Here is a 24,149-nt window from a genome sequence, read left to right as displayed (position 1 = left end):
CCTTTCCCAGAGGGAGTACCGAGGCCCATTAGCTCAGTTGGTTAGAGCGTCGTGCTAAAAACGCGAAGGTCGTGGGTTTGATCCCCCCATGGGCCAGGAGCGATTCACCTTTTATGCTATCTCACTAGTTGAAACATTTCTTAATGTATTTTCACATTCGGGTTTATAGTATTTAGCAGAAAAACGTGCTAATTTGGCAAAGATCTTAAATTCGATTCTTCGGGATACAATGACGAAAGGAGTTTTTGCATCGCTTTACAAAAGTTTTAATGAAAAATTCCTAAGCCTTTCCCAGAGAGAGTACCGAGGCCCATTAGCTCAGTTGGTAAGAGCGTCGTGCTAATAACGCGAAGGTCGTGGGTTCGATCCCCCCATGGGCAAGGAGCGATTCACATTTTATGCTATCTCACTAGTTGAAACATTTCTTAATGTAGTTTCACATTCGGGTTTATAGTATTTAGCAGAAAAACGTGCTAATTTGGCAAAGATCTTAAATTCGATTCTTCGGGATACAATGACGAAAGGAGTTTTTGCATCGCTTTACAACATTTTTAATGACAAATTCCTAAGCCTTTCCCAGAGTGAGTACCGAGGCCCATTAGCTCAGTTGGTTAGAGCGTCGTGCTAATAACGCGAAGGTCGTGGGTTCGATCCCCCAATGGGCCAGGAGCGATTCACCTTTTATGCTATCTCACTAGTTGAAACATTTCCTAATGTAGTTTCACATTCGGGTTTATAGTATTTAGCAGAAAGACGTGCTAATTTGGCAAAGATCTTAAATTCGATTCTTCGGGACACAATGACGAAAAGAGTTTCTGCATCGCTTTAACCAATTTTTAATGAAAAATTCCTAAGCCTTTCCCAGATGAAGTACCGAGGCCCATTAGCTCAGTTGGTTAGAGCGTCGTGCTAATAACGCGAAGGTCGTGGGTTCGATCCCCCCATGGGCCAGGAGGGATTCACCTTTTATGCTATCTCACTAGTTGAAACATTTCCTAATGTAGTTTCACATTCGGGTTTATAGTATTTAGCAGAAAAACGTGCTAATTTGGCAAAGATCTTAAATTCGATTCTTCGGGATACAATGACGAAAGGAGTTTTTGCATCGCTTTACAACATTTTTAATGAAAAATTCCTAAGCCTTTCCCAGAGGGAGTACCGAGGCCCATTAGCTCAGTTGGTTAGAGCGTCGTGCTAATAACGCGAAGGTCGTGGGTTCGATCCCCCCATGGGCAAGGAGCGATTCACCTTTTATGCTATCTCACTAGTTGAAACATTTCCTAATGTAGTTTCACATTCGGGTTTATAGTATTTAGCAGAAAAACGTGCTAATTTGGCAAAGATCTTAAATTCGATTCTTCGGGATACAATGACGAAAGGAGTTTTTGCATCGCTTTACAACATTTTTAATGAAAAATTCCTAAGCCTTTCCCAGAGGGAGTACCGAGGCCCATTAGCTCAGTTGGTTAGAGCGTCGTGCTAATAACGCGAAGGTCGTGGGTTCGATCCCCCCATGGGCCAGGAGCGATTCACCTTTTATGCTATCTCACTAGTTGAAACATTTCCTAATGTAGTTTCACATTCGGGTTTATAGTATTTAGCAGAAAAACGTGCTAATTTGGCAAAGATCTTAAATTCGATTCTTCGGGATACAATGACGAAAGGAGTTTTTGCATCGTATTACAACATTTTTAATGAAAAATTCCTAAGCCTTTCCCAGAGGGAGTACCGAGGCCCATTAGCTCAGTTGGTTAGAGCGTCGGTCGTGGGTTCGCTATGTCACTAGTTGAAACATTTCCTAATGTAGTTTCACATTCGGGTTTATAGTATTTAGCAGAAAAACGTGCTAATTTGGCAAAGATCTTAAATTCGATTCTTCGGGACACAATGACGAAAAGAGTTTCTGCATCGCTTTACAACATTTTTAATAAAAAATTCCTAAGCCTTTCCCAGAGGGAGTACCGAGGCCCATTAGCTCAGTTGGTTAGAGCGTCGTGCTAAAAACGCGAAGGTCGTGGGTTCGATCCCCCCATGGGCCAGGAGCGATTCACATTTATGCTATCTCACTAGTTGAAACATTTCTTAATGTATTTTCACATTCGGGTTTATAGTATTTAGCAGAAAAACGTGCTAATTTGGCAAAGATCTTAAATTCGATTCTTCGGGATACAATGACGAAAGGAGTTTTTGCATCGCTTTACAAAATTTTTAATGAAAAATTCCTAAGCCTTTCCCAGAGAGAGTACCGAGGCCCATTAGCTCAGTTGGTAAGAGCGTCGTGCTAATAACGCGAAGGTCGTGGGTTCGATCCCCCCATGGGCAAGGAGCGATTCACCTTTTATGCTATCTCACTAGTTGAAACATTTCTTAATGTAGTTTCACATTCGGGTTTATAGTATTTAGCAGAAAAACGTGCTAATTTGGCAAAGATCTTAAATTCGATTCTTCGGGATACAATGACGAAAGGAGTTTTTGCATCGCTTTACAACATTTTTAATGAAAAATTCCTAAGCCTTTCCCAGAGTGAGTACCGAGGCCCATTAGCTCAGTTGGTTAGAGCGTCGTGCTAATAACGCGAAGGTCGTGGGTTCGATCCCCCCATGGGCCAGGAGCGATTCACCTTTTATGCTTTCTCACTAGTTGAAACATTTCCTAATGTAGTTTCACATTCGGGTTTATAGTATTTAGCAGAAAGACGTGCTAATTTGGCAAAGATCTTAAATTCGATTCTTCGGGACACAATGACGAAAAGAGTTTCTGCATCGCTTTAACCAATTTTTAATGAAAAATTCCTAAGCCTTTCCCAGAGGGAGTACCGAGGCCCATTAGCTCAGTTGGTTAGAGCGTCGTGCTAATAACGCGAAGGTCGTGGGTTCGATCCCCCCATGGGCCAGGAGCGATTCACCTTTTATGCTATCTCACTCGTTGAAACATTTCCTAATGTAGTTTCACATTCGGGTTTATAGTATTTAGCAGAAAAACGTGCTAATTTGGCAAAGATCTTAAATTCGATTCTTCGGGATACAATGACGAAAGGAGTTTTTGCATCGCTTTACAACATTTTTAATGAAAAATTCCTAAGCCTTTCCCAGAAGAAGTATCGAGGCCCATTAGCTCAGTTGGTTAGAGCGTCGTGCTAATAACGCGAAGGCCGTGGGTTCGATCCCCCCATGGGCCAGGAACGATTCACATTTTATGCTATCTCACTAGTTGAAACATTTCCTAATGTAGTTTCACATTCGGGTTTATAGTATTTAGCAGAAAAACGTGCTAATTTAGCAAAGATCTTAAATTCGATTCTTCGGGATACAATGACGAAAGGAGTTTCTGCATCGCTTTATAACATTTTTAATGAAAAATTCCTAAGCCTTTCCCGGAGGGAGTACCGAGGCCCATTAGCTCAGTTAGTTAGAGAGTCGTGCTAATAACGCGAAGGTCGTGGGTTCGATCCCCCCATGGGCCAGGAGCGATTCACCTTTTATGCTATCTCACTAGATGAAACATTTCCTAATGTAGTTTCACATTCGGGTTTATAGTATTTAGCAGAAAAACGTGCTAATTTGGCAAAGATCTTAAATTCGATTATTCGGGATACAATGACGAAAGGAGTTTTTGCATCGCTTTACAACATTTTTAATGAAAAATTCCTAAGCCTTTCCCAGAGGGAGTACCGAGGCCCATTAGCTCAGTTGGTTAGAGCGTCGTGCTAATAACGCGAAGGTCGTGGGTTCGATCCCCCCATGGGCCAGGAGCGATTCACCTTTTATGCTATCTCACTAGTTGAAACATTTCCTAATGTAGTTTCACATTCGGGTTTATAGTATTTAGCAGAAAAACGTGCTAATTTGGCAAAGATCTTAAATTCGATTCTTCGGGATACAATGACGAAAGGAGTTTTTGCATCGCTTTACAACATTTTTAATGAAAAATTCCTAAGCCTTTCCCAGAGGGAGTACCGAGGCCCATTAGCACAGTTGGTTAGAGCGTCGTGCTAATAACGCGAAGGTCGTGGGTTCGATTCCCCCATGGGCCAGCAGCGATTCACCTTTTATGCTATCTCACTAGTTGAAACATTTCCTAATGTAGTTTCACATACGGGTTTATAGTATTTAGCAGAAAAACGTGCTAATTTGGCAAAGATCTTAAATTCGGTTCTTCGGGATACAATGACGAAAGGAGTTTTTGCATCGCTTTACAACATTTTTAATGAAAAATTCCTAAGCCTTTCCCAGAGGGAGTACCGAGGCCCATTAGCTCCGTTGGTTAGAGCGTCGTGCTAATAACGCGAAGGTCGTGGGTTCGATCCCCCCATGGGCCAGGAGCGATTCACCTTTTATGCTATCTCACTAGTTGAAACATTTCCTAATGTAGTTTCACATTCGGGTTTATAGTATTTAGCAGAAAAACGTGCTAATTTGGCAAAGATCTTAAATTCGATTCTTCGGGATACAATGACGAAAGGAGTTTTTGCATCGCTTTACAACATTTTTAATGAAAAATTCCTAAGCCTTTCCCAGATTGAGTACCGAGGCCCATTAGCTCAGTTGGTTAGAGCGTCGTGCTAATAACGCGAAGGTCGTGGGTTCGATCCCCCCATGGGCCAGCAGCGATTCACCTTTTATGCTATCTCACTAGTTGAAACATTTCCTAATGTAGTTTCACATTCGGGTTTATAGTATTTAGCAGAAAAACGTGCTAATTTGGCAAAGATCTTAAATTCGGTTCTTCGGGATACAATGACGAAAGGAGTTTTTGCATCGCTTTACAACATTTTTAATGAAAAATTCCTAAGCCTTTCCCAGAGGGAGTACCGAGGCCCATTAGCTCAGTTGGTTAGAGCGTCGTGCTAATAACGCGAAGGTCGTGGGTTCGATCCCCCCATGGGCCAGGAGCGATTCACCTTTTATGCTATCTCACTAGTTGAAACAATGTAGTTTCACATTCGGGTTTATAGTATTTAGCAGAAAAACGTGCTAATTTGGCAAAGATCTTAACCCTCCTGGCGGCGGCTTTCAGATTGCTATCCTTACCGAAAGCGGCACGTCGGAATAACAGGTTCAACCTTAAAAATGTCGCGGTTTGGTCAAAAGGATTGCTTTCCCCTTTTGCGGTCAGTTCAGCGCTGCAGGTGGGAAGTGATTAGCAAATTTCATGCTGTGAGTAGCAGGTGTGTCTTATCGTAGCATTTTTCTTTCAGTGCTTAGGAAGAGATTGACAATAACATCGATTGAAAATGCAAAAATGTGATTGGTTTTTCGATTATTTTATAAAACAATACATAAAATTTATGTTAGGAATAAGTTATTATCATGTTTATTTTGATACTAGTCTAGTTTTTATAAATTGAAAGTCCTCGTCTAATATTTTTTTCATTGCAATATGTTTCGCAAATTATTTTATTCCGTAGTACTGTGAAATTATTTCTCGACATTTACCTGCAAGCGATTTAATTTCAAAAAAAAAAAAACCCTTTCAGCGCATTGCCAATTTATTTTAATATTTTAAAATGCATGTTTAAAACATTAATTGCGATAAGTAACACTACGTTATAACTTTGTTTCTTCATTATTCAGAAAAGAAATTGTGTAATTAGGGAATTTCATGCAATGTTTCACTTTTAAATATATCGATTTTCAGTATTTATCTGCATTATTAAAATTTTATAATTAAATATACTTTACAATATTTAATTGGCAAAGCTAATTGGCCAGTTATTCAGTAATGCTAAATAACTGGTCGATGCGCCTTATGACTGTAACAAATAAAAATAATTGTCAAAATATTTCTTTGTAATATTCATGATACAAATTTGGCCTGGAAAAATGACTCAAATAATACAGATTATTTAGACTCATAATTAACCATTTGCAACTGGAATTTTTTGAATACCTTCAAATCAAGTTCCTACAGAATATTAAGTACTGTTTTAAAATAAATTACAATTTTTGAAAAATCTCAGTTTTAAGTTTTTCGGGTTAGAATCAAAGCTCTTACTATTTTGCAATCGGATAACGACAAACCGTGGGGTAAACGAATCATTAAAAAGAAAAATCTGAATTTAAAAGCTTTGCAAATACAATTACATTGATCTTTTTTACTTATTACTTTTACATTATTTATTGCTTTCGGTGATCAGCACATGCGTTACATCGAGGTTACTAGACAATATAAAATTTTTAATTAAATGTTTTCTTCAGCAAAACATCTTGAAATTTCAAATTTTGATAGTCATATAATTCATACTATTGCAGACTCATTGTACCATTCTGTATTGCAGATTTTTTGAATTTTCTGTCAGCTCCTTGACAGTAATTCCTTAATTTAAAACGGGAGTGAACAAACTTCAATTAATGCAAAACCTGTTTTGTTAGGCTTATTAAATTTCTAAATACAGGGAATAGAATCATTCAGCAATAAAGTTTTATGTATGAACTGAATATTTCTTTTTAATTTTTGAAATGACTCAGATGATTTCTCATATCTCTTATTCAATAAAAATTTCCAAAAATTCCTTCTTATTCTGTAATAATTTTGAAAGTTATGATGGAATACACTTCAAAATCTCATTTTATTTTTAATTCATAATTTTTAAAAATTTTCAGAAAAAAAACACATTTTACACATTTTCATTTTCTAAGATGCATATTCCATTAAGATATATATGGAAGCTCTAATAGACGCCACGCACAAACATTCGTCTAAGTTAATAATAAAGATGGACAAGTGTGTGTGTCATTATTTGTCTGGTTGTATTGGTACTTTTCAGACCAGACAATTTGAAATAGAATTACCAAAATCTGCACCTACATGCACCTTTGGACAGTGGGAATCATTTCTTTAAAATTTTAATTAACCCTTTCAAGGGACAAGGGAAGTATGCTCATCACCAAATTCAACAATTTTTGAATAAAGTTATGTAAGTTGGCATAAATTCTTACGAATTTTTCAATAAGGTTTCAATTGTTTATCTCAAATAAAATGAAGTGTCTTGATTTATTTCTTAGTTATTAATTGGAAAAATTAATTAATAAATCAGATTAAATTAATCTAATAAGTTGAATGAATTACTTTTCCTAGGCCAATCTTAATTTTAAAAACATTTTACTCCAACATGAGTAGGAAAAAAAGGCCCTTTAAAGGGTTAATAAAAATTATTAAAATTTTAAAGTTTATTCGAAAATATCACAGTAGAAAAATAATTTGTACATTAATTGTGAATTCAAATTTTTTTCCCACTTTTAATTTAATTAAAAATATTTTAGCATATTTTAAAAATATATTTTATTTTTGAATTGAAACTTACCGTTTTCATTGTTATCCTTATATTTCATTCCGGCTTTTTACCCATTGATGATGATTTAGTTAAAATGTTAAAAAGATCTAAGCTAAAAGCAAAGGGGTAAAAATTTCTTTACTGAAATACAAATAAACCATGTGGATGAAAAGAATGCTCCTTAATTAGCATCTCAATAAATAAGACACTAAAAGTTCAAGATCTTAATTTTACCTCAAAGAATGAATTTTCTTGGTGATACATTCAAATGTATAAATGACACATTGTATAAATTATATTAGAATAATTTCGTATTTTATTGCTGATAAATGGTAAACTTTTAAATAATTTTTATTAACAGAAGTTTTAATTAAAATTTTGAAAATTTCCTCTCGAGGTGAACATTAACAGTTTTCTAATTAGTTAATGGCGAAGTGTGTTCTCTCTAAGTCAAACAGTTTGATCTGGAGATCGCCAATACGAACATTCATATTCATTATTAGAGATATTCGCTACTTTAATAGAAATATTCGCAAGCGACCTTCATGTCTGACACCCTTGTTCAAACTAGTTCTGTTTTTAAAAAATGAAAAGTGAGGCTAAAGGTTATTAAGAATAAAGAATTTCAAATTACATGGAAGTGGGAGTTTCCGAATTTTTTTTACTCTCGTGATCAAAAATAAAATAAAACAAAGATCATACCCCGTCTTGTTTGTTAAAAATCACATCCAGTGAACTCGAACTGACCAAACAGGAGAAGAAAATAGTCTAAATGCCAGTTGTACGCATTAAAAATTTTTTAAATTCTAACATATGAGATAAAATTAGATCAAGGAGTTAAAATAATGGCAACAATTTTAAAATTATTAATTCTCACATTTAACTCACACATTCACTCACTTTCAAGTGGATTAAAATTCGTGGATTAAATTACTCAGCATTAAGAGTAAAAATGTCAATATAAACCAGTTTCATATAAACAGAATCGTGCGATGTATATATAAGATTGTACAGTGAAATAAGATTAATATTTCGATACAAAAAATAGAACCTTTAAAAACTGAGCTTATATTAACTTTGAAAATATTATTAAAAACCAGAGGAAAAATATAAAAACAATGAAACTTATATCTCTATAATGCTTACATTTTTGTTCGAATTCGTCAAAGAGTGTGAAATTCTATAAGGTTTAAAGAATGAAACAAATATTCAATTTTCATATATAGTTTATTACGTTATAAAAATAAGGATTTAATGTAACAAATACTAATCTTTCCGAAAAATCGCTCTTTAATATATTGGTTCTATATATCTCCCCGTTTTGAAATACACTTATTAATGAATACTAAAAAAAATAATTCATTAAAAGTTAAAAAGTTTCGTTCGTTAAGTAAATTCTGTAAATAAGTTTAGTGTCTTATTTTCAAAAATAAGTTGCATAAGCAATGTCAATTCTAAAATCCTTAAATGAAAGCACGTTATAAAAAAGAAACTTGTCAAATTTTAATTTTATATTTTTTATTTATTTTTTACATTAACTATTTTCTTATGCTAGAAAGCTTTAAAATCTTATGTTTCAAATTATTAATAATAATACGTTTATGTATGCATTCATTCCAGGTATATATTTTCATACGTTCAATTTTATTCTCGTTATTTAAATTTCATTTTGGATACGTAATTATTATCAAAATCTCAAAAGTAACGCCTCAGAACGTAAGCGAGGTTTTAAAATGCTTAAAACGGCGCGAGCAGGAAGACATCAATCATATCGTCCACTGATAACGATTCACTTTTCCTTATCTCACATTCCCTTCTCATTTTCTCACAGCTTGGGATTTGGGGTAGGGAAAAACTGGAACCCGTAAAAATACGGGCAGTGACAGTTTTAAGGGAGTTTTTGTTTCCGTCTATAGAAGGGTCCGCCGTTTTGAAGGCAGAAAAGATTCCGTCTTTTTCCGGGATTGCCGCTTGGAGGGTTAAATTCGATTCTTCGGGATACAATGACGAAAGGATTTTTTGCATCGCTTTACAACATTTTTAATGAAAAATTCCTAAGCCTTTCCCAGAGGGAGTACCGAGGCCCATTAGCTCAGTTGGTTAGAGCGTCGCGCTAATAACGCGAAGGTCGTGGGTTCGATCCCCCCATGGGCCAGGAGCGATTCACCTTCTATGCTATCTCACTAGTTGAAACATTTCCTAATGTAGTTTCACATTCGGGTTTAACGTATTTAGCAGAAAAACGTGCTAATTTGGCAAAGATCTTAAATTCGATTCTTCGGGATACAATGACGAAAGGAGTTTTTGCATCGCTTTACAACATTTTTAATGAAAAATACCTAAGCCTTTCCCAGAGGGTGTACCGAGGCCCATTAGCTCAGTTGGTTAGAGCGTCGTGCTAATAACGCGAAGCTCGTGGGTTCGATCCCCCCATGGGCCGGAGCGATTCACCTTTTATGCTATCTCACTAGTTGAAACATTTCTTTATGTAATTTCACATTCGGGTTTATAGTAGTTAGCAGAAAAACGTGCTAATTTGGCAAAGATCTTAAATTCGATTCTTCGGGATACAATGACGACAGGAGTTTTTGCATCGCTTTACAACATTTATAATAAAAAATTCCTAAGCCTTTCCCAGAGGGAGTACCGAGGCCCATTAGCTCAGTTGGTTAGAGCATCGTGCTAATAACGCGAAGGTCGTGGGTTCGATCCTCTAATGGGCCAGGAGCGATTCACCTTTTATGCTATCTCACTAGTTGAAACATTTCCCAATCTAGTTTCACTATCTGGTTTATAGTACTTAGCAGAAAAACGTGCTAATTTGGCAAAGATCTTAAATTCGATTCTTCGGGATACAATGACGAAAGGAGTTTTTGCATCGCTTTACAACATTTTTAATGAAAAATTCCTAAGCCTTTCCCAGAGGGAATACCGAGGCCCATTAGCTCAGTTTTTTAGAGCCGCTTGCTCTAAACGATAATAAATTACGGGATAGCGATAAGGTCGTGGGTTCTATCCTCACATGGACCATGACAATTCCCCTTTTGTGCAATCTCTCTAGTTTAAACCTTCCTTAACGTATTTTCACTTCCAGGATTGTTGTATTTGATGTATGTGACAACGTTCTTCTTGAATTTGTTGAACATTTTTATAAAATAATTATATTTTAATATTTGGATAAAACTGATAGAACAAAATATGTTTGAAACTGAATTATATCTGTGAAATCATATATGTTTCTTTTCGTTTTAATTGGTATATTTGAGACATTAAATAATAATCTTCTAGTTTTGAGATTTATCAAGGTTTTTGCTAAATTTTTTACCAGATAGCTATATAAACATACTATCATGTTCCTTTATTTAAAAATAAACTATATTTCGAATTTTTTCGTTCTGGAATACATATGGTATTCATCATTAAATTCGACCTGGAGATTTTGACGAATTTCGAATTTTCAGATGGCTTTATGTCCTTAAAAATTTTTTTTTGGAATATGTATGTCTGTATCTCTGTGACCAATTTAAATGAAAAACACTTTGAGCTTGATGGATGAAATTTGGTATACTATCTTTGAACGAAATTTGTAGATTTTTTTCAAATTTTTAGTAAAATTTGTTCTGACGTATTTCATGAGTCCAGTTATTCGAATATAAGCTCACACGATAAGTATAAAAACGAAGAGACCTTGATTGGTAAGATCCATTACACTGATTTATCACCTTTCAGATTTTGACCTAAATCTAACAGGGGTTTATTACCTGTAGGTCTGTACTTCTGGAAAGATGTAATCGCGATAATAGAAAAACACAATAATTTAAATATGTGAAATATTTTATGTAATTTTTTGACTACAAGTGCAGTTTTGTGTCATGTCTTTTTTTTTCAATCGATTGAGAGAAACATGACTAAATCACAAATTTGATTTTCGGACACTATTAATTGCATGCCAGTGATTAATCGCCAAAAAACCCGCCAAGGATGTCGCAATAGGGTACAATAAAAATATGAAATTCACACCAAAATTTATTATTTCGTAACTATTTTACGACAATACCATGCAAGGCGGTCTCTGGTATGGCAAGTTTATTATAGAGAATGCGTGAATGTTTTGAGAAGAACACTCATACTGGTTATATATTTAGGTTCTTATTATAAATAATACGAAAGTTTCAATTTTATTTCACATTGTGATGCACTAAAACAACAATAAAATATTTCTAAATGAATGCATTACTTATTCTCTTGTTCAGGAACTGCAAAATATACCGAAAAGTTACTTCATCAAATTTGAACAATAACTATGCATTAGAGTTTAATTCATGAGATTTTTTTATATGAAAATTCTATTAGAGTTTATAATCTGAAAAAAATAGCATCTAAATATGTAAAATAGCATTAAAACGTATAAATGCAATTAAAGAAATCAATGCAACTGTAAAAGTTGATTTTAGTGTTCCCCATGCTGCGCCAACAATGCCAAGTCGCCAATAAAGATGGGGGACAAAATAAACAAATACTTCCGCGGAACAGTTACGGTTACCATTTCCCACCATATAATTAGGACATTACTGATAAGTATTGTTTTTTTTTTCCGGTGCCTTCGGCATCTGTAGAAGGCACCGGGCAGAATTTTTTAACTTAAAAAAAAACATTTTACGGCTTCGCTAGCAGAGGGAATGGGAACCTACTAGCTTCGCTGGCACATTGAACATAAGGACTGCGTGGATAACAGAAACAGTACATTACCAAAAGAAAGAACAGAGAAAAAAGCAATCGGAACATTCTGCATACAAAATTTCAAACAAACGTCCTTTTCACAACTTCATCAACTAGTAAAAAAATAGATTCCACTCACCCTTCATCTATTCTACAGGTTTGAAATACTGACAACATAACAAATTATGAAGGGAACCAATCGTTGAAACACCAAAAGAATTACAAGAACTGCGAAGAATTCAGACGATTTTTTAAAGCGCGTACCCGACAATTAAAAATTGTAAAAGAATAAGTATTTTCTGCTCGTATTCACATTTAAAAGAAAGAAGAAAATAACTTTTAATTATAAACTTAACTTTCTTTATTTAATAAACTTTTAATTATAATAAAGAACAAAATTAAAATCTTTAATCGATATTTTTTTAATATAATTAATTTAACATTTTTCATAATATAGTTGTAGTTTATGTACAACTCAACCACTGCAAAATGTAGTAAACAAAACATCATTAGGGTTGCTAGGAGAGCGTTCGGAAGGGTTGCCATATTGGCGACAAACTCGGGGGCACACTTTTCTTCACTTTATCCAATGCAACTTCCTAAAACTTAGGAACAAAATTCTATCAGTATTATAAAGAAACCTGTTCAAACATTGACATTTTATTAATCGCACCTTATTTGATATGCACAAGATTACTTTATTTTTAAATAAATAAATGATGCAATATCTGTGAGAAAATTCTTTTTTTGCCTTCTTAGTTTGTTTTGAATAAAGTTTATTGCACTTTTGTTTGTGTCTATTTTAAATTGAATTTATATATTCATGTTATTCTATTACTAAACTATATTTATTAACTAATTTTATCAATATTTATCGATGTATTTGATGGATACAGTGCAACCACATTTTGTTTTTAAAAAATGCATCTAATAGAGTTTTAAGAATATTAAGTAAAAAAATTTCATAATTATCCCAAAAAATCGATTATCAACGTATTCACCTACCTTAAGTTGTCTCAAGACATTTAAACTTTAGAATTTTCGATTTTAAAAAAATATGCTATAGTCTTACTTTTCATAAACATTTGGTAACAAAGTTTTAACAGTAATAACAAAACATCATGATTTGATTGATTAATTGGTTGGCTTAAATGCGATGAGAATGAGATTTTTGGCAACAAATATCTTTATCCCCTAATACATGAAAATGCACTTAATAGATATCAAAAACACTTCAGAAATTGAAGAAGGATCCGAAGATATCACTTATTAGTAACAGATATTTGAATGAAGAGCAAAATTCAAGATACAAATTAAATTTTGCGCAAACGTTTGACATATGAGTGCGTATTTAGAAGAAAGCGAGATGATAGGTTGAATACTATTGTTACGAAATTTCCGGGGTTCGTTTGGATAGTGGGGGTTATATGGTGTGAAGAACACTCAATCACCAGGCGGCAGTAGAAAATAAAACAACGACGTTTATTTACACGAAGACACACAGGACAGCACAAAGACGATTATCTTCAGCCGAGACGTGCAGCAACAACAGCATATAACAAGGCAGACAGACAGTAGCGCACAGCTTAGTTCAGCACTAGCTTCACTCCGTCGCTGCTCCGCTTATCTCTGGGAGGCCAGTTCTTTACTGTCGATTACGACTACTCTGCCCTAGTAGCTGCGGCCGCTTTCTTTTATAGGTCTCAGGAGGCGGGGCTAGACGCCTCTCAACCAATCAGGAACGTTCGAGGCGTATCTCCGTTCCTACTGGACAGATCAGGAAAATTCTCGATGTTTAGGGTATAATCTATTTTGGCGCCAAAGTCGCCAAGTTTGTCGCCAAGCTCCGGGACCCTCCGACGCGACACCGGACTCCGTCAAATACCGATGACTGTAAAACGTTCTTTCCGATGGTGGAACCAACTATGCTGGGAAGCAGCATTACAGATTCGTAAAACTATTTTCAAGGTTTTAAACATGACAATGAAGATAATTGTGTAGAACTCATCTATTCAACAGAGCTAGAGTAATAATCATCTGGGTTAAAAGATGTGCGATTATGATATTTTCACTTCTATTTTTGAGCTCAGGAGTAAAAGAAACCACGTTGGAAATATCACCAATAGATTCTTGATATTTACTATTTTGAAAAATAAGACTCGTTTTTTTGAAGAGACATTTTATGATAGTGAGAAATTATATCTTCAGAAGCAATCCAATCCAACAATGAGTGCAACTCCGTGACCATTTTTTCAAGTATGTCGGCCTTTTCATTCTCATGTATCCCTGAATGTCTTGGAAATAACATCAAACTTATGTTTTGAATAAATGTTTTCCGAATAAGAATTTTCCCAGCTAAACCTTTGGAGATTTGATTGTAAAACATTTTAAAGCTTCAAGGACCGAAAGCCGCCTTGTTAGCAAAAGTAGACATTTCCCTGTGACAGAAAGTTCAACAACTTGACAAATTGCCAAGGACTTCCGCCGTAAAAACGGAATTGGTTGAGTGAATTCTATAAACAAAGGATTGCTGACTAGAAACACCCGCAAAAGAAATGAAAAATTGAGATCTGGATGCATCCGTAGGGAAAAAAATTCTAATTTTGAAATTCTTTGCATACAGTTTCTTCCAAGAGATCCGTAATCATATTTATAGGATGAGCTTTATTTTGGAAACTAAAATCTGATAGATGAATTTCACAAAATGTGTTTCGAGAGATGACGGGATCATGCAAAGAAATAATATGATTTGTCAGGTTCACAAACAAACTTTCAATTATAACTTTATCGTTTTTAACTGATTTGACAGGATTGGAATTGTGATAAATGAAATGAATGAACACCATTGATAAACTGTCTGAGAAAAAACAGTTCCTTCAACACTTCCTGTCCCACAATTTTCATTAGAACAATATTTGGAACCTATTTAGGCAGTAAAATGCTACTCTTAGAGCTATAGTTTGTATAAAATTGCAAGCTTTGTATTGGGCTTCAGAAAATTTATTAGTAATAGCTGCTGTTATAAAAGAGACTACAAATGCTGTTATTAATTATGTTTACAAGATTCCTTTCTCTGGGACCGCAAGTTTTGTATACAATAGATTTTAAAGCATTAATTTTCATGAACAGCTTTAGATACAATATTTTTAATATCACCCCCATTTTGGTTTGTTTTGGAACAATTAGTGCCTAAATATTTAATAGGTTGTTTCTGAGAGAGAGGAAAGCAAGCGTATATAATTCCAGGGGTCGATTGCAATATTTTTAATAGGTCAGCTGAAGAACATTTTTTGGATCTGATTTTACGTTTCTCATGTTTACATTATTTGTGGACGTTTTCCAGTATATTATTTGAAATATACTAAATATGAGCACAAAAGATGATTCAGATTCCACACCAGCATCAAGAGTTTAAAAAAATATCCGCACAGAAAACTATAAAAAGAATTGGAGAGATAACACTACCTTGAGACAAACCTTTTCAAACAGCTTTAGTCCTAGAGAGAGAATTTCTCCAACGAACTTGAGGAATCCCGTTTTTAAGAAAGTTGCACATGACCTTTAAAATGTTTCCTTAAATATCAAGCTGAAGGCATTTCAATATTAAGCCATTTATGTAAATAGAAAAACATGCGCTTTTAATTTGTAGACTAATTCAGAGAAAACATTTCTTTTGATTGCGGGCTTCCGTAAGGGCTATGTGAATTTTATATTGCCGCATTGAAGAAAGACAGTTGAATCTCCATGGCCGAATGGTCATGGCACTGGTCTCATGATCAAGAGACCTGGGTTCGAATCCCTTTAGAGACAATGCGATTAATAGTATATGTAAATACTTAATTAATCGATTTTATGTTTTCCTTTATTTCATGCTCTAGAAGTTACTGGACATTTCTTTAATTTACCAGACAAGTATTCTGGACTTTTCTTACTGTCTCCAGAAGAGTATTCTGTAACTTTCTCTGCTTGTATAAAAGCAGAAGACTTGTCAGTCACTGTATTCTCAGTTCTGAGTTCAGTTAATAAATTGGTTTAGCTCTACCTCTTGTGTGTGTCATTGAGTTCTATACTATAGTTCTACGTGACAATATAATTCAGTCTGATTGTCCCATTGGCAAACCATTCACAAAAGGAGGTTTGTTTCCCCAATTAATTATTGATGGATTATGGTTTGGCCCATGATAGCTTAATTTTTAACACACACACTCAGATATAAATCAAACACAAAATCTTGGACTGTATCATTATGGCTTTATTTTCAGACACTCCGGAACACACACTAAAAGGTTATATCATTTGGCCACTTGATGGCGCAACAAATTTGTAGACGGAGCGTTCTACAGATTTATTGACGCCAACATTCCGTCCCCTTTGAAATATCATTTCAAAATATCAGGAAAATTACAGAAATAAAAATTTAACACATTACTTGATTAGCCAATGCAAAAACTGAACAATTTTCTTGCACAGAATACAAAAGATATTACACACTTAAAATAAAATAGAACATTTATATGCAAAACATTTCTGAAAAGAAAAGATATATGAGATAATTCAATATGTATGATGAACAACTCGAATATGCATTGTATACCATTTTAAATACTAAATACAATAATTAATTACACCAGATATGCATTAATTTTATTCATATGGTAATAAACAAAATTTAGAAATTGCTCTTTTTTTTTACTCCTTGTGGAGTTTTTAACAAATACTCCTCTGACTTTGCTATCTGATCCATAAATTAAATCTTGTACTTTCCCATTGTCCACTGGCAAGGGGAAAGATTATCATCCTTTAAAAGAACCATAGAATTTTTTGAAACATTTCGTTTCTCAAACTGCCATTTGTATCTGGTTGGCAAATTATTTTGTCATTTCATTTCCATTTTTTCCAAATTATTTGGACTAGTTTACTCAATCTTTGCCATTCAGATAAAAGGTTATCTTTTCTAATCTGAATAATCTGGATAAAGAATATTAATTGTAGAACCGCCGATTAGAAAATAGCCTGGGGTCAAAATTTTAAATTGCTTGGATCAGATGACAAAGGTGTCAGTGGGCGACTGTTTAGAATACCTTCAATTTGAATAACAATAGTCAACAACTGTTCCATTGTCAAACGCGCATTACCAACAACTCTCTTTAAATAGTGTTTGAAAGATTTAAAACCCGCCTCTCATAAGCCACCGAACTTAGGTCAGCTTGGAGGAATAAATTTCCTCATCACTTGTTAAGTAATTAGCAAGTGGCTCTGGAAGTATACCAATCATATTTTGTAAGCGCTTTAAGTCTGAATTTGTCACTATGAAATTAGTTGTATTTTCAAAACAAATAGAGGAACTAGCACCTCTTCTGCTAAAAAAGCATTTTAAAGTGGAAATCATTGCATCTGCAGTTAAGGCAGTGATTATTTCCAAGTGAATTGCCTTAGTAGCAAAACAAATGAAAACAGACACCTAACATTTTTCATAATTGCCTTTCCTATGACTTTTATATTTAATATAGAAATGTCTACAAAAGTCTATCTCAACATAAGTAAATGGATAACTAGGTTTAATTATATTGGTTGGGAGATTTCCCATAATTTGGGTTACAATTCTAGGTTTGTTTTTAGCGCAAATGACACACTCAGGAATACTTTTTCTGGCTGTATTTCTGCAAGATAAAGTCCTATATTCTCGACTTACCAAATACAACAATCTTTGTGCACCGACATGTAAATATTTAAGATGAAAATGTCGCATAATTAACAGAGTGAATTTGTAATTCTTTGGAAGTAATATGGGAAACTTATTATAATATGACAAATCAGAATTACTTAATCTTCCTCCAACACGTAAGACACCGTTTCGATCTAGAAATGGGTTCAAATAACTTACCCGACTCTTGTTAACCTTTACGCCTTTTTCAAGAGCTTTTTTATTTCAAGTTTAAAGGCAGTTAGTTACCTGAACAAGTTTGACTAAGGTTAACTTGGCCAACTGCAATTCTTTGCTGGTTAAAGAACCTGACATTCTGCTCGAGTTTTTCAAATTATTAATAAATCTAAAAATTAAAGCTAAGACTTTAATTATTTTATGAAACTGATTTGACACACTAAGTATATTATCTAAAAATGATGAGTCCACAGCTAAAACTAAACAGCAATTAGACAGATTTTTGACCTGCTAAATAAAATTTCTCAGAAGAAATCTTCATGTTCTGCATAGAACTGTCCAATGAATCGTGGATGTCATCGCAATCACCAGGAAAGTTTACAACTAGTTCTTGAAGAAAAGACAGACCAAACCACCATAAGTCACATTGTAGCATTCTCGTTGGATCAAGTCCCTTCGAAATTATGCCTGCGGGAATTTGTTGGGAAGAAAAATTATGCCACACATTTATTTTTGCTGATTCTTGAATAATGACCACTCGGTTCGCTACAAATGATTTTAAGTCTCGGAACTCTTATCTCATCCACGAAAGCACGATTGTAGAATCCGAATATTAGAAAACTGATTTAACATCCATTTTTAAGGGACTTTTTTACCTTCTGCATCAATTTGATGAGTAAAATTTCACCCTAATTCACTCCAATCAATCTTGAGCAATCACAATTGTTGCATGCAGATTTTTCCCTCGGTGATCACTGTGCCGATCAACCCAAGGGATCAAAAAGTCCGGCAATAATGCATAAGACCGACCTTTCGGTAGGATGGGCATTTTGCTGTACATCTACTTTAAAGATAAAGCAGTCAGTTTTAGCCTTCCAAGCAATTCCTTAAGTCTTAATTTCATCCATAGATGAGAATTCATACTCTTTCTCCTTGGCTGTGATAAACTCAGAAGTATTCCCACACCACTAGTGTAATGGTATCTGAGAGGTTTTTAGAATATCAACAAGCTGATGTTGCAAAGTTTTTGCCTCTTCCAATGTACTCGTTCCATTTAAAACGACGTCCATATAAAAGTCATGACACAAGACTGATGCAGCACTTGGAAAGTTTTTTCCCTCGTCAATGGAAATTTGTTTAAGTGTTCTCATGGCTAGATACGGAGTACTAAACGTTCCGTAGGTAACAGTATTAAGCTGATACGTTTTAACGGGCTCATTAGCTCCCTCTTTCCATAAAATTCTTTGGAGATTTCTTCGACTCTCATCTATATTAATCATACGGAACATCTGCCGAATATCTGCAGTAAATGCAAATACATGTTTTGAGAATCTAGTTAGCGATGTAAATAGATCGTCTTGAATCACTCCGCCGTTAAACTGAATTGAGTTGAGCGATTTTCCACTAGTAGTCAAGGTGGACGCATTAAACGTAGTTTAGTTGTCGTTTTTTGAGGCTTATAGATGCCACGAGAAGGCATATAATATGTCACTTCAGGTTCAAAGCTTTCTTCTTGTATCTCTCTCATGTGGCCTAACTCCTCATACTCCTTCAGAAAGTCAGAATACAGTTTCAGATATTTTTGGTCTCTAGGCAGGCGAGTCCACAGCGATTCGAATCGTTTTAGAGCAATATTCCTTGAATTCCGTAGACATGACCAGTGCTCTTTAAATGGCATCGCCACAGTATATTTTCCTGTCTCATCTCTTCTATGTGTTCGCGCATAATGTTCCTCACAAATACCATTCTCTTTACTTTTAGGTGTTTCGTTACCTATTTCCTCCTTCTACCAAAATTTTCTTAAGTTTGAATTTAATTCTCGTGCCCTATATATTAAACCGCAATAGTTAGAATTTAATTTATCTGAACTCGAAACGCTACCTCCAACAATATACCCAGATACAGAGTCCTGTAACGTCAGATTTTCATTTTTAGAATTTAATTTTCCCTGCTTTATTATATCATAAAAGTATACAGCACCAAATAAAATATCTATTTTCCCCGCAATATTAAAAGTAGGATCCACAAGGTCAATGGATTCTGGAATCTGTACACGCTTATCTATCATCTTATTTGGTATTAAATCCGTTATTTTTAATACCACTAACATCGAAATATTTCTTTCGAAACTCTTATTTTTATTAGCCACAGTTGTAACTCTGAGATTAACTACCAGCGAGGCATTATTAATGCAGAAAATAGATTGATTTATTTTTTCACTTTTGAGTTGTAGCCTCTGCATACAATTCTGACTCATAAGAGAACACTATGAGCCGTTATCCAAGCACCTCACTTCTTGCCATTGCGAACATCTTATTAAACATTTTGCAGTAGACAAAACTATATTTTTTATTTTCGATGAGATTAGTTGCTCCACTCATTGGGGAAAGCAGAACTTTGATTGGATTTTTTTCCCTCCGATTGGGAATTATTTATGACTTCTGCGGTTTCTACATTCGTACACGAAACATTTTTTGCTTCTTTCGGAAAGCGAATGAATTCATTTTGAGCTTTGCTACAGAAACTAAACAATTCCTATACGAACACTTTATAAGGCTGCAATTAGATGATAAACATTTGAAGCAGGCGTTTTTATTTTTTACTATCTCTACGCGCTCAAGAGCCGAAAGTCTCTTAAATTGAGGAGAAGCATATAATGGATGATTCTCACTCTTTATGCATAAATCACAATTTTTATTTTTCACTTCATTGAAAAATACTTCTGATACTAGTTTAAATTTGTTACTATAAATTTTTTGCCCTTTTTTTGTCTCATTTATGATTTTGCCTTTGGAAACAAAATACAGATCGCATTCTTTTTCTAATTCAAAAGGCGTAAACCACTTTTGGTTTTGTCTAATATTGATATGAGTTGCTGTTTCTTTATCCAGCGTTTGGATTAATTTATCCGAAACCATTAATTGTTTTAGGATCTCGAAATCTGTTACTCCTCTTAATTTCAAATAATATTCTAAACTCGTCATTAAGCGTGACGCGAATTGCACATTACTTTCACTATCACTAGAAGCATTTCTAATATTCTCTAAAACAACTTGCGCTGTTGGTTCGAGTTCTCTTAATTCAATTGATTTAACTTTGTCATAATTATTTAAATCTTTCTCGGCAATATAAGTTAGGATATTAGAAGCTCTTACCCCTAACAAATTTAATAAAATCTCTTCTTTAAACTTCTCTGGTACCATTTTAGTACTAAATGCTCTCTCTAACGAAGTAAAGAAGAAACCTCAGTCCTGAGATTTATTCTTTGGTTTTATGTACAATATTTTCACAGACTTTAATAAGTTATCTAGCGACTCTTCTAGTTCGGGTTTACACACTTGATTAACGGAAGTCTGAGTACTATTTTCATAGCCTTTAATTGCGCTAATTGTAATTCCATTTTAGCTCTCTCTAATTTGAGACGCTCTAATTCTTTTTCCCTATCCAGATCGGATTTTTGGTTTCTATTCCCTATTTCTTGATCTACAGCATCTTTAACAACTTCGTTGTCATTTTTGAACACGTCACTTTCCTCAATTCAACGTTTTATTTCACTCTCTTTCATGCCTTCCGCTATAACCAAACCTCGACAACAAGTTTTAATTTATCTTTCTTTAATTTCGCTAAACCCATCATTTTAAACATATATATCAAATTAATTCAAGAGAATAATATTATCACAAAAATTTTATTCTAAACTCATTAAAACAAAATTAACTTTGTCTCGTTAAATTAATTATAACTCATCAAAAACAAAATGAACTTCATCTCGGGAAAATAATTAGTTAGTAACTCAAAGCATAACATTGTCCCTACCTCTTTGCTGGGACTGCTATCACACGAAACCAATTATCCAAAACCGAATTCTCATTCTTGGTATTTTCGCACCAAGTTCGCCATCATTGACGATATCTCCATTAATAAATCACACACATTTTAAATAATGAATCCTATTCAATAGATGCATAGCCGTCTCCGGCGAACTGGACCATGTTTTGGCCCATGATAGTTCATTTTTTAGCACACACAATCACATATAAATCAAACAGAAAATCTTGGATTGTACCACCAATGCTTTATTTTCACACACTCCGAAACACACATTAAAGGGTTTTATCATTTGGCCTCTTGATGGCGCTACAAGTTAGTAGGTGGGGCGTTCTGCTGACTTATTGGCGCTGCATCAAATATACGCTGCATCAAAATTCTTTCAAAAGTTTTTGAGAAAACAGAAGTGGGAGGTATTAGTCTATATGAAATAATTTTTGTTTTGTCCTTACAAAGTTTAAGAACTGAAACCACAATTGAATGTTTGAATTTCTCCGCGATTAAATATGTTGTAAGAATGTATGCAATTTTTAAATCTGTAATGCTCTTTTAAACCAATTTGCTGTAATTTCATTAGCATCACGAGTAGATTTCCGTGTTTTTTTTAACCTCTTCGCCGTCCGTAACGCGTCTAGCACGTTCGAGTGGAACTTCTGCAGGGGGCGCTTCAAGCGTTCTTCTACATTTTAAAACTTTTAAAAGTTTACAGCGCTTTGTAAATGTTTATTTGTTTGAATTTTTATTTTTGTTTGTTCTAATGCGGCGAAAAACGGAGGAAATACTGAAATGTTCGCGAACAGGAAAGGATGACGAAAGGGTTAGTAGCATATCCGTCTTCCTGCCAATGAATATATTAATCCCTTCGTATACATTGCCGTTTGTCTGACACGAGCATCGAATTACTGAATTCTTAGTTTTAAGTCTGTAATTAAACAATATAATTAAATATTTAAAAATGAGAAAAATCGCTTAGATAAATTTGTATGTCAAGGGATTAATACAAGAAATGTGATCTTCACTATAATCAAGAGGAATCAGTTCATATTCAACGCTACTGTCAGCAAAAGCATTGCTTTACTGAATTGGATTCGAGATAAAAGATTTTTATGTTGGATAGAATTTGAGATATTCATTTCTTAGTTTGAATGTTTGTAAAATTTATTGAGCATAGAATGAAACAATAGATGATTTCGAGACATATTTCATATATTATCCCAATAATTCCGAATAGACGTTTTAATATGATAACGAAATTTTGCTGCTATTTTCTGTGTTTTATCTAATTTAGTTCAGATATGAAACAAAAGATTCTTTTTGAAAAACATTTTTTTTTTTTCAATTTTTGAAATCTGTGACAAGGGAGGATTATAATTTATTTTCAATGGTATTTATAAATCTTACGTGACAATGCTTTTAGATTAATTCTTATAGCTAATACTTTTACAGACTGGTTCGCTGTCAGATTCTAATCTAGTGCCTATATATTCTTTACACTCGGCTCTATATTTGACCATGTGACAATGATCATTTTTAAAGGACGAATCTGAAATATATCAGTTAACACCATGGGAGACAGATGCAGAGCACATTGAGAGATTAGTGTCAATAGGTTGGCAAAAAGATGTACAAAACATATATTCTCGCTATAGATTGAGTAAAAATTCTAGATCCATGAAAAAAGTTTATTTTTCATAACTATCTTCACCGACCCCGTAGAAAGTATTCTCTACCTTACCCACGCTCCATGTTATCCGGAGGAAAGTGGATAAGATTAGGGATGACGAATATTTTCAGAGCGGTTATTACGTAACCAATATCAAAAAGTCACAAATACAAGTGTCAATACTTTTCAAAGAGGGTTGTGATTCAAATCCTTGATACGATCTTACTGATGATATTTCGATTACAAGTTTTGGATCCCGATAGAAACTAACAATAGATACGATATCACTGAAATTTGCCGGAGCGGTGACGATACGATCCTGCTAATGGAAGCTCTCGAAAGAAATCTGTGATTGGATTGAAAAGTGAACGGACCGGTTATTGGAATTATCGTATCGTATCATTGAATTGCATATCACTGAAATTTATCGCAGCAGTGATTTCACCGGAAAGTGCAAGGCTTCACTGGAAAGTGCGAATTCACCGATATTCGTATTTGATGATGAACTATTCCATACAGATAATTTTTTTATTGCTCGTGACATGATTGACTTTGATTACATGTACTCTGTTTACTGCTGGCGCCATCTATTGGTATAATATAGGACTAAAGTAAACATTTTAAAGAAATGACATATTTTTAACTCATCTTTTCCAGAAAATGGTTCACTCTAATAAATAAATTAAATAAGTAGTTTTGAGAAAAAAAACATTTAAGAAGTAAGCTGAAACAGATAAATTAATTCATTCACACGTTAATTAAATTAGTAAATTAAGTATTAATTA

The 24,149-nt window shown here is 34.2% G+C and overlaps 20 non-coding genes across 20 annotated transcripts; all 20 read left to right on the top strand.

The window, feature by feature from the left end:
- The first annotated feature begins 22 nt into the window (after nt 1–22).
- Trnaf-aaa (transfer RNA phenylalanine (anticodon AAA)) lies at nt 23–96 on the top strand. The gene has a single exon. It is a non-coding gene; the product is annotated as a tRNA-Phe (tRNA).
- Nucleotides 97–307: 211 nt separating this feature from the next.
- On the top strand, nt 308–381 carry Trnai-aau (transfer RNA isoleucine (anticodon AAU)). The gene has a single exon. It is a non-coding gene; the product is annotated as a tRNA-Ile (tRNA).
- Nucleotides 382–592: 211 nt separating this feature from the next.
- On the top strand, nt 593–666 carry Trnai-aau (transfer RNA isoleucine (anticodon AAU)). Its single transcript has one exon. It is a non-coding gene; the product is annotated as a tRNA-Ile (tRNA).
- Nucleotides 667–877: 211 nt separating this feature from the next.
- On the top strand, nt 878–951 carry Trnai-aau (transfer RNA isoleucine (anticodon AAU)). Its single transcript has one exon. It is a non-coding gene; the product is annotated as a tRNA-Ile (tRNA).
- Nucleotides 952–1,162: 211 nt separating this feature from the next.
- Trnai-aau (transfer RNA isoleucine (anticodon AAU)) lies at nt 1,163–1,236 on the top strand. Its single transcript has one exon. It is a non-coding gene; the product is annotated as a tRNA-Ile (tRNA).
- Nucleotides 1,237–1,447: 211 nt separating this feature from the next.
- Trnai-aau (transfer RNA isoleucine (anticodon AAU)) lies at nt 1,448–1,521 on the top strand. The gene has a single exon. It is a non-coding gene; the product is annotated as a tRNA-Ile (tRNA).
- Nucleotides 1,522–1,965: 444 nt separating this feature from the next.
- Trnaf-aaa (transfer RNA phenylalanine (anticodon AAA)) lies at nt 1,966–2,039 on the top strand. Its single transcript has one exon. It is a non-coding gene; the product is annotated as a tRNA-Phe (tRNA).
- A 210-nt stretch (nt 2,040–2,249) lies between these two features.
- On the top strand, nt 2,250–2,323 carry Trnai-aau (transfer RNA isoleucine (anticodon AAU)). The gene has a single exon. It is a non-coding gene; the product is annotated as a tRNA-Ile (tRNA).
- A 211-nt stretch (nt 2,324–2,534) lies between these two features.
- Trnai-aau (transfer RNA isoleucine (anticodon AAU)) lies at nt 2,535–2,608 on the top strand. The gene has a single exon. It is a non-coding gene; the product is annotated as a tRNA-Ile (tRNA).
- A 211-nt stretch (nt 2,609–2,819) lies between these two features.
- Trnai-aau (transfer RNA isoleucine (anticodon AAU)) lies at nt 2,820–2,893 on the top strand. The gene has a single exon. It is a non-coding gene; the product is annotated as a tRNA-Ile (tRNA).
- A 211-nt stretch (nt 2,894–3,104) lies between these two features.
- On the top strand, nt 3,105–3,178 carry Trnai-aau (transfer RNA isoleucine (anticodon AAU)). The gene has a single exon. It is a non-coding gene; the product is annotated as a tRNA-Ile (tRNA).
- A 211-nt stretch (nt 3,179–3,389) lies between these two features.
- Trnai-aau (transfer RNA isoleucine (anticodon AAU)) lies at nt 3,390–3,463 on the top strand. The gene has a single exon. It is a non-coding gene; the product is annotated as a tRNA-Ile (tRNA).
- A 211-nt stretch (nt 3,464–3,674) lies between these two features.
- Trnai-aau (transfer RNA isoleucine (anticodon AAU)) lies at nt 3,675–3,748 on the top strand. The gene has a single exon. It is a non-coding gene; the product is annotated as a tRNA-Ile (tRNA).
- Nucleotides 3,749–3,959: 211 nt separating this feature from the next.
- On the top strand, nt 3,960–4,033 carry Trnai-aau (transfer RNA isoleucine (anticodon AAU)). Its single transcript has one exon. It is a non-coding gene; the product is annotated as a tRNA-Ile (tRNA).
- A 211-nt stretch (nt 4,034–4,244) lies between these two features.
- Trnai-aau (transfer RNA isoleucine (anticodon AAU)) lies at nt 4,245–4,318 on the top strand. Its single transcript has one exon. It is a non-coding gene; the product is annotated as a tRNA-Ile (tRNA).
- A 211-nt stretch (nt 4,319–4,529) lies between these two features.
- Trnai-aau (transfer RNA isoleucine (anticodon AAU)) lies at nt 4,530–4,603 on the top strand. The gene has a single exon. It is a non-coding gene; the product is annotated as a tRNA-Ile (tRNA).
- Nucleotides 4,604–4,814: 211 nt separating this feature from the next.
- Trnai-aau (transfer RNA isoleucine (anticodon AAU)) lies at nt 4,815–4,888 on the top strand. Its single transcript has one exon. It is a non-coding gene; the product is annotated as a tRNA-Ile (tRNA).
- A 4,466-nt stretch (nt 4,889–9,354) lies between these two features.
- On the top strand, nt 9,355–9,428 carry Trnai-aau (transfer RNA isoleucine (anticodon AAU)). The gene has a single exon. It is a non-coding gene; the product is annotated as a tRNA-Ile (tRNA).
- Nucleotides 9,429–9,639: 211 nt separating this feature from the next.
- Trnai-aau (transfer RNA isoleucine (anticodon AAU)) lies at nt 9,640–9,713 on the top strand. Its single transcript has one exon. It is a non-coding gene; the product is annotated as a tRNA-Ile (tRNA).
- A 210-nt stretch (nt 9,714–9,923) lies between these two features.
- On the top strand, nt 9,924–9,997 carry Trnai-aau (transfer RNA isoleucine (anticodon AAU)). Its single transcript has one exon. It is a non-coding gene; the product is annotated as a tRNA-Ile (tRNA).
- The last annotated feature ends 14,152 nt before the right edge of the window (nt 9,998–24,149 follow it).

The sequence above is a fragment of the Argiope bruennichi genome, chromosome 10 (genome assembly GCF_947563725.1).
Source record: "Argiope bruennichi chromosome 10, qqArgBrue1.1, whole genome shotgun sequence".
Lineage (NCBI taxonomy): Eukaryota > Metazoa > Arthropoda > Arachnida > Araneae > Araneidae > Argiope > Argiope bruennichi.
The sequence above is the reverse complement of the archived record's forward strand: the minus strand, read 5'-3'. Positions and strand labels throughout refer to the sequence as shown.